This window comes from Myotis brandtii, unplaced genomic scaffold, assembly GCF_000412655.1.
Source record: "Myotis brandtii unplaced genomic scaffold, ASM41265v1 scaffold147, whole genome shotgun sequence".
NCBI lineage: Eukaryota > Metazoa > Chordata > Mammalia > Chiroptera > Vespertilionidae > Myotis > Myotis brandtii.
The window spans coordinates 581,601-591,170 of NW_005355292.1; positions in this window are offsets into that span (position 1 = coordinate 581,601).

The window sequence follows — 9,570 nt, forward strand, 5'->3', positions numbered from 1 at the left end:
TCAGCTACTTCATGGATGCTGCCTCGTGTTCACAAGGTGGCTGCGCACCTCCAGCATTACACCTGTGTTCCAGGTATTGATTTTAAAAAATCAGCTAAAACAACTTCCTGGAAGCCTTAGCAATTCCCCCCAAGGCTCAAATCTAGCTGTAAGAGAGGCTAGGAACTAGAAATATCTGAACACCTTGCTACTCCTAAACAAATTGGAGATCTGCTAGTTAGAAAAAAGTAGAAAGAATAACAAACACACAGCTAGTATCATCTTCCCAGTGTTTTACTGAATAATCATTGTAAGGAGAGAGAAGCAAGAATGACGCCCAGGCCCGGCCGGCGTGGCTCAGTGGTTGAGCATCGACCTATGAACCAGGAGGTCACGGTTCGATTCCTGGTCAGGGCACATGCTCGGGTTGCAGGCTCCATCCCCAGGGTGGGGCGTGTAGGAGGCAGCCGATCAATGATTTACTCTCATCATTAATGTTTCTATCTCTCCCTCTCCCTTCTCTGAAATCAATAAAAATACATTTAAAAAAAAATTTTAAATCCTAGACTAGATGAAATCACCAGGCAAGGAAAGGAAGAAAGTCCAGGGCAGCGACCTGGGTCGGGGAGGGAAGAGCAGAGATGCACAGAGCAAGCAGCGGGCAGACAGGAGCCTCGGGGTCCTGGGGCCGAGGGAGAGGGTTCGAGGAGGGAGTGCCCGACAGGTGACCTGGCTGCTGAGCCGGCGAATAAGGTGGGGCCAGGAGGCTGAGCAGCGGGTTAGAACTGGCCGCCTAGGGTAAGTGCTCTGGCCCCGTGAGAGCTTTTAGCAGCCGCCGTCCATGGATCTAGCGCCTTATTTAACCAGGTCCCTCAAGATGCCCACGTGGGTCACTGCTTTTTTCTGAGGCTCCCTGGGGGGTCGTTCATTGACATCATGGGCGGTTTTTACCAAATTACTGAGGTAGCCTTTCCAGCTTGTCTTCCATCAGTTTTGGTAACAGACTTTCCAAAAAGTCCCTATCGCTTTATAATGATTTCCCGTAACCCCGATCGCATGTATTTGTGGTTTCCCACCCCTTTCCTTCCTTTCTTCCGTTCCTTCTTTTGAAAATATATGTTTTTATTGATTTCAGAGAGGAAGGGAGAGGGAGAGAGAGATAGAAACATCAGTGATGAGAATCATGGATCGGCTGCCTCCTGCACGCCCCACACTGGGGATGGAGCCTGCAATCCGGGCCTGTGCCCTGACCGGGAGTCGAACTGATCTCATGGTTCACAGGTTGGTGGTCACCCTTTTCTTTAAAAAGTAATCAAGTTATTTTGTGGGCTTTCTACTTTGTTTTTCAAAAACAAACTAAATCTTGAGTTTGTTGTCAATTCTTCTGTCTCCCCACCCCCCCTCCTGCTTTTTGTTAATCCTCACCCAAGGATATTTGTTTCTGTTGATTTTTTAGAGAGAATGGAAGGGAGGGAAGGAGGGAAGGGGAGAGGTAGAGAGATAGAGAGAGAGACACATCGATGTGAGAGAGACACATCTATTGGTTGCTTCCTGCACATGCCCTGGCTGGGGCTGGGGACTGAACCTGCCCCTGCCGGGCACTCCCTCCCGGAACCCTCTCCCTCGGCCCCAGGACCCCGAGGCTCCTGTCTGCCCGCTGCTTGCTCTGTGCATCTCTGCTCTTCCCTCCCCGACCCAGGTCGCTGCCCTGGACTTTCTTCCTTTCCTTGTCTGGTGATTTCATCTAGTCTAGGATTTAAAAAATTTTTAAATATATTTTTATTGATTTCAGGGGCAGGTACATGTCTTTGACCAGATGCTCTAACCACTGAGCAACCAGCCAGGGCTCCCACCTTGTTTTCTTTAGGTTTTGCGTTAGTTTTTCTATGTTTCCCCTTCAGATGCTCGGTTCGTGTTCGCGGCCGCCTTTAAGGATATGACCATTACTTTGCCTTCAGCTGTGACCCTACCCCACAGGGTCTGATATATAATATCCTCATTATTGTAATTTCCTAGATCAACTGCTGTTCTAGTTTGATTTCCTCTTTGAAACAAGAAAAAACAGAGGTTGCTTTTTTTCATTTCCGACGGGTTGGGTATTAATTTTTTTGTTTGCTTTGACTTTATTATTTTTAGTTTTATTGTAGCTTTAGAAGGTGGTTTCTATTTCACTTCCTGAGATTTATTGGGGTTTGCTTTGTGATCTAATATGTTATGAAACTGTGCAAGTCCTCCTTGTTTTTGAAAAGCCCCTGCCCTGTGTTTTCTCTTTCTGTTCAGAACACGGCATTAGATGTGCATGTGTGAGGTCAGCCTTGCTCATCCTGAATGTCTTTTCTGCTTTCGAGTCTTACTTAATAGGGACTGAGCGAAGGAGTTGGGGTCTTACTGTTACTGTGCTTCTGCCGGTTCCCCAGGTCACGAGCGATGTCTTTACATTGTACGTTATAACAGTCATCACAACGCAGTGGCCCTGGTCTGTGACTTCCCGGGTTCTCATCGAGGTCACGTTTCTCTCATATTAATCCGACACATCTTCCCTGGCTTCCTTCTCACTCACCATCATTTGCCCATCGTGTCTATCATTTTACATATCATTTACCTATAACTTTGCTTGTCATTTTACTTGTGGCTTTGCTAAGTCACTTAAGTTTATCTGGTCATATAAATTATTATTGACCTGAAAGCATTTTTTGATGTATTTTTAATACTTGCTGTTTTTTCTGTTTGTACCTTTGCCATGTTGACTTTTTTCTCCTTTGAATTTAGAAGATATATAGACTGTTTGGGTTTGAGTATTTACTTTACAGCAAGGTGTCAATTTCAGTAATAGAACCATCCCTCTTTACTTTCTCTTATAAAAGACTAGAGGCTCGGTGCACAAAATTCATGCACTGGGGGGGGGGGCCCTCAGCCCAGCCTCCAGCCTGCCCCCTCTTGCAGTCTGGGACCCCTCTGGGGATTGGGCCTAAGCCGGCAGGCGGACATCCCTCTCCTTACCGCTCGACTCGCTGCTCCTTAGCGCTGCTGCAGAGGTGGGAGAGGCTCCCAGCTTCTGGCTGAGCGGTGCTCCCCCTGTGGGAGCGCACTGACCACCAGGGGGCAGCTCCTGCATTAAGTGTCTGCCCCTGGTGGTCAGTGCACATCATAGCGACCAGTCGTTCCAGTCGTTCCTCCATAATGGTCTCTTAGGCTTTTATTATATATACTAGGGGCCCAATGCACGAAAATTTGTGCAAGAGTAGGCCTTCCTTCCCCCAGCTGCCAGCACCGGCTTCCCTCCTGCACCTGGGACCCGGTACCTGGGCTTCCCTCCTCCCGCCACCTGCAGGCACCCAGGACCCTGGCTGGTTTCGCCCAGGCTGCCCGCAGGCACCCGGGACCCCAGCTGGCTTCCCCCGGGCCCCAGCTTCATCAGGAAGGACATCTGGAAGGATGTCCAGAAGACATCTGGTCTAATTAGCATATTACCCTTTCATTATTATAGATGAGAGCATTAATACTCTTGGACAACCCATCCCCCTTCCCCAATTTCATTGCCTGTTCTGGAGTATTATGCTACTTTATGTCATTGTCAATGAAAAATAATCAAATAGTTCCTTTTTCCCTAGGAATTGCAACAGTTACCTTATTGTAATTAGAATTTCTGCATTAATTTGATATAATTTATATTTAATAGATTCAATACTCAGTGCTGATTTTTCATCCTGTAACTTAGCCACTTCTGAGTTATTTGTTTTAATTTAATCTCTCAAATTATATCTCCAAGTAGCTTCTCCCCCCCCCCAATTTTATTGAGGTACAACTGCAGTACACTTAGCTGCACATATGTAATATGTACAGTTGATCCATTTGTGTGTACACACACACACACACACACACACACACACACACAGAGCTGTGAAAGCGTCACTGTGACCGAGATAACGAGCATTTCCACCGAAGGAAAAGCAATGACCAGTAGGGAGGACGGACCAGCCGAGTATCGGGTTCACCCCTAATTTTGTTCTCTTACAAAAATGTTATAGAACACATTGAATAGAAAACTATGAAAAGGCATAACAAAAACCCAGGATTTCCTGAAATGAAGGAAGACATAAATGTATACACCAAAAGAGTCCTTCATTATTTAAAAAAATATTTTTACATTGACTTTTTGTTCCACCCACTTACACGTTCATTGGTGGCTTCTTGTATGTGCCCTGACTGGGAATAGAAACCACCACCTTGGGGTATTGGGACGATGCTCTCGCCAACGGAGCTACCCGGCCAGGGCAAGAGGCCTTCATTATTTAGAACAAAAAAAAGAACAATAAATTCTGAGTGAAATGATTGACAGTCAAGGTTGATGGGAATATGGTAGAAATAAAGATATCTACTAAAGAAAAATTAGTCTAGCATTGGATTTCTCCTTAGCAATTTTATTTTATTTATTTTTTAAAAATCCCCACCCAAGGATATTTTCCCATTGATTTTTAGAGGGAAAGACAGAGAGAAATATCGATGTGAGAGAAACACATCCATCGGTTGCTTCTTGCACGCGCCCTGACCAGGGCCCAGGTCGGGGAGGAGCATCCTGGAACCATTTGGTCCACAGGCTGACGCTCTATCCACTGAGCCACACCAGCTAGGACTCTCCTTAGCAATTGCAAATGAAGGAAGAAAATGGAACAGTGTCTACTGAGGGCTTTGTCAGAGGGGTTCTGTATGAGCCATTTTTTTGCAGCAGCCAAGTAATCGTTCAAATAACAAGGCAGCAGAAAGATGCATCCAATCGCCAGGTTTCCTGAACTCTGTCGTTTATGTGGGGGTGCAGACACTGTGGAGCCCCAGGTTCCTGGGTCAGAGCGTCTTCCCAAGGACCCCGCATTTGTCATCGGTGGGGTGTCCTCCGTGTCCCCACCTGCTGCAGGTGGAAGTGGGCTTCTTGCGGTGCCACTGGAGTGGGAATTTCTGGAGGCCTCCACGGGAGGACGAGGTGTCGTGGGAAGTTTCTGTGGAGTTAAGCCCCTGAGTTTCCCAGGTCCCCTCTCCCTCCGCCCGCCTGGGAAGGAGTCCAGCCATGTCTCCCCCGCTCCGTGTGTGCGCAGTCCGCCCGGCGCCTGGCTGGCTGGGCTGTGTCCCCCGCGCAGACCTTTGCATGTGGCGTCCGCATGGCGGGAGAGAGGAAGCAGGAGTCAAGGAAGAGGACCCAGAGAGTGAAAACCCCTTTGTCTGGGGAGGATGTGTTCCCACATTTCCATGGGCGTCATTGACTCCACCCTCGGGCCAGTTACCTTTGTTCCAGGCTAGATGGACAGGACGCACCTTCCCTACGTCACCCCAACTTCACTGTGCGTGCACCCATCTTCCCCTTTGTCCGGTTCCTCCCCCCAGCAATCTGCAGGGAGCGGGCAGTGGTTCCTGGGAGAGAAGGTACAGCTTCCTGGTGAAGCTGCCCCGATGGCCGTGCCCACATGTCTGGCCTCCCCGTTGCTCTCTTCCCCTCCTTCATATCAACACCTAGCGAAGGTCAGCGAGAGCACTGACCATAACTCTGCCACACGTGGGCCTTGGGGAATGTTTCTCTCTGTCACTGACTTTCCTGGTGAAACGAGGTGAACCTCCACTCGGGAGCAGGGGTGGACTCGGTGCACCGGACAGAATGCGCGCCCTGCACTGTCGCCTCCCTTTCCCTTTCAGCTTTCGCCAAGGCCCCGCCTGTTTCCCATAGTGGGGACCCAGGGTGCCAGGAGGCCTGGCTTTTCCATGCAGCTGTGGTCCTGGGGAGTTGTGTGCTCATGGGTTAAAGAAACTCCATAAACTAAGTCATATGTACAGTACGCGAGGAGTTGCATGTCTGAAGGGAATTCGTGGTGGTGTCTTCTGTAAACCACAGGCCACTGGTTGAGCTGCTGAGTGCAAGGCCATGGGAATGAAAGTGACTAGGACAGGAAGGTTTACAATCTAGGGGGGAAGAGACAGTGTAAAGGGTGACATAAGGAAAACAAACCCAAATACCCCAGTTATTAGTGTCTGTCGGGATAAACGATTATAGACTGATAGAGCTGTGTAACTACCACCCAAGTCAAGAGAGGGAATTTACCAGCACCCAGTCGCCCCCAGTACTCCTCCCCATTACCAACATGATGGCACCAATTTACACCCTTCTTCATGGAAGTAATAGTTGTAGTTGCCTCACCTCCTTGTCAGCACTTGATACTGTCAGTCTTTCACATTTTAGCCATCTTAGTGGACATGTGTCGGTATCTCATTGTGGTTTCAATCAGCACCAGATTCGATTTTATTTAATTTTTTTGGTTGATCTGCACCTGAGGATATTTCCCCACTGATTTTGAGAGAGAGTGGAAGGGAGGCGGAGTGACAGAGAGAGAAACATCGATGTGAGAGACACATTGATTGGTTGCTTCCCGTATGCCCCCTCACCAGGGCTGGGGATGGAGCCTGCAATCAAGGTAGGTAACCTTGACCGGAATCTAACCCAGAACCCTCCAGTCCACGGGCAGACGCTCTATCCCCGAGCAACACCGCGAGGGCACCAGATTTGATTTTAGAGAAACGAAGCCGTCGACATTCTCCTGCCTGGCGTTACGGAGAAACTCAGATGTGAATGTTGAATTTCCTAGCAGAAGAGTCTGTGGAGCGAGGGATGGAAAGGAGGTGAGCCCTCCCTCTGAGGGTCATCTGAGGGGAGGGCTGGGACCAGGTCCTGTCCGGGTTCTAGGATCCCAGGTGTGGCCCTGCACTCCCATCCCCACCACCCCTTCCCTGTCCTGGGGCCGGCCGCCTGCTGCCTCCCGTCCGTCTGTCTGTCTGTCTGTCCATGCCCAGCAAGGTCCCAGGTGTGCTCCGAGGGAGGCACCTGTCCAAGCCACTCGACCCAAACCCTGCTGCTTTCCTGGCCTTGAGTCCTGCCTTCTCGCTGTTGGTTATGCTGGATGGGAAACGCAGGCAAATGCTTTATTTTGGAAAAACGCCTGGGATGACTGACAAAAGGCAGCAGTGGATGCTGGGGGTGGGGGTGGGGTGGGGGGCAGGAACCGGTGGGCTGCCTGGTGGGCAGAGAGCTCCAGTTGTCAGTCATTTACCCCTCAGGGGTGGTGGCGGGGGCGGGGAGCTGGGAGGAAGGAATGGAAGTGTGTGCTGTGCTGAGCTTTCCTGGGGCAAAGCTGCAGAGCCAGAGGGGTGAGGAGGACACGGTGATCTGCCCCCAGGGGCTGCCCCCCCTCCAGATTTATGGGGCGACCTCATCGGGCCTTTCCCTGGGCAGGAAATGGGCTGTTTGCTAATGCCCTTCCCCTGCCCCACACACCTGCAAAAGCAAGTTGGTAGTATTTTAAAATCATTTACTAGAATGAAATGTCTGTGTTTTCCTTTGGATAGTTGCCCAGTAATTGGCTTTGTGCTTTTTGAATCAAGAAATGGCTTCAAATATATAGGACCTCAGATTTCAGTCTCTCTCTCTCACACACACACATACACACACACACATTCACACACACTCACATACATACACACACACTCACACTCACACACTCAGGTCTCCTCTAAGGTGAGAAACGGGTGAGGAAACCATAGGAAATGTGGGGCATGGCAGCTTTTTTAAATCCTAGAATCGTAGTTAAAGCTGACTGACTTGTCATTCCCCAGGGCTTCCTCTGCTTGTCCCCCCGCCCCCCCTCCGTGGCCGCCACGCACAGAGCACTGCCACTTCTGGTCACATTTGTCTACAATCGGTGTTTCCTGCAGAAGAAGGTGCCATGGTTGGCCTTGGCTCTTGGCCTTGGTTGAGCAGGTCCCCTCCAGGCCCTCGCCCTCCTCTGACCACGCAATGACAGCGGAGGCTCCCGGCTGACACCCAGCCCAGGGTCCCCCTGGCCACAGGGAGCTGCTGGGGGACCTGTCACTCCTTTCCCCCAGGGCAGCCAGGTGGTCCGACCGCGTGTGCCCAGCAGCAGCCCTCCGGGTTGATCGCTGTTCACCAGGCACAGGAGGGGAGGGCCCTGCTGATCAGTGACGGGCCCAGGTTTCTTCCGTCTTCAGGAAGGAGCTGAGCTTTCCTGGGCGAAGCTGCAGAGCACATACATGCACCCTCAGGGCACATCATGGGCACATGCGCGTGTGTATGTGCATGAGAGAGAGAGAGTGCGCGTGTGTGTGTGCATGAGAGAGAGTGTGTTAAGCCAGGATTCAGCACCTGTTGGGATGGGTGTTGCTCAAGCATTTTTTTTAAATTAATGTTTTCTATTGATTTTAGAGAGAGAAGAGGGAGAGGGAGGGAGAGAGACACATCCACGAGAGAGAAACGTGTGTGTGCATGAGTGTGTGTGCATGAGTGTGTATGTGCACGTGTGTATGTGAGCATGAGAGTGTGTGCGTGTGTGAGCATGAGTATGTGCGTGTATGCATGAGAGAGTGTGTGCCTGTGTGTGTGTGCATGAGAGAGGGAGTGTGTGTGTGCATGTGTGCGTTCATGTGTGAGCATTTACAGCTCTGACATGTGAGCTAGGTCACAGCCAGCAGGCATCCTCAGGGTCTTAAAGCAGCCAGACCTCACCTGTCCTCCCAGCGGTCCTCCTGCTAACAGGACAGTCAGCAGCCCTGGTACCTGCGCTGACGGGCAGCCCGTGACACCCTGTGGGGCCTGGGAGTGCTGCTCACGGCTCCTCGCCAGCGCCCCGGGGGCCAGGCCACCTGCACGGCTCATCCCCCCTCTGACCTGCCTCCGGCCTGGAGGGCCTGCTGCTAGGGGACTGTCTTTACTTGGTGACTTAGGGCGCGTGTCTCTACCCCAGGAAGCCCATGCTGCCTGCGGCCACGGGCTAAGCCAGGACTCGGCACCTGTTGGGATGGGTGTTGCTCGAGCATTTTTTTTTTTAAATTAATGTTTTCTATTGATTTTAGAGAGAGAAGAGGGAGAGGGAGAGAGAAACATCCATGAGAGAGAAACATCAACACGGATCGGCCACCTCCCGCATGCCCCCAGCTGGGGACCGAGCCCGAACCGGGCCTGTGCCCTGACCTCTTGGCACATGGGTTGACGCTCAGCCACTGAGCCACACCGGCCGGGCGTGTTTTGGATGAAGACGTGCCCGGGCTCCTGTGATGCTCCCGCCAGGCGTGGCCCTGCCCTCTCCTGGGCGATTCCCGGGCTTTCCGAGGCGGAGCCCCACGGTGCGCCCCGCTCCCAGCGCCTCCGCGAACGGAAGTGGAGACTATGCGTTTCAGAAACAACCACAGCCAACAGGTTTATTCCCGTCCTGCAGACAAATCCACGGACCAAACCCCACGGTGCTCTTGCCTCGGCTGCTTTCATGTCACCCACATAAATACATGGAATAAATACAAAGCCAGAAGGACCTCTGTAGTCTTTGGTATAAGAGCGTTTCTCCTCTCACTTCCCTCCTCCCTGGTTCCCGGCCCATCACGCCCACATGCTGCCTTTGGGCACAGAAGCAGCCCAGACGTGAACTTAGCGCCCGGGTCCTGGGTGCCGGGCCCCCTGGGCTCAGGGAGGCGCAGGCCCTGGGGTCTCACACGTAGTCGTTGAGCCGGTACCCGCTGTGTGAGGCCGAGGTGACCGAGGGCGCC